This window comes from Buceros rhinoceros, unplaced genomic scaffold (genome assembly GCF_000710305.1).
Source record: "Buceros rhinoceros silvestris isolate BGI_N320 unplaced genomic scaffold, ASM71030v1 scaffold3349, whole genome shotgun sequence".
Lineage (NCBI taxonomy): Eukaryota > Metazoa > Chordata > Aves > Bucerotiformes > Bucerotidae > Buceros > Buceros rhinoceros.
The window spans coordinates 527-745 of NW_010433074.1; positions in this window are offsets into that span (position 1 = coordinate 527).

The following is a 219-nucleotide window of genomic DNA, read 5'->3' on the forward strand; positions in this document are numbered from 1 at the left end:
ACCGCGCAGGAGGGACGGCCCTGGCTGGGGGCTCACGGGCTCACTGGGTAACGCATCATTTCCACAAAAGAGGGTCCTCAAGAGGCCCCCTGGGCAGCCCCCCTGTTCCAAAGAGGAATTTCATTTTTTAACCTGATGTTAAAGCCTCCTGTGAGGTCGCTGCTCGCTTCCCGCGGGCAGCGAGTCCATCCCAGCATCAGCCACTGCTCCGCGTCCCCG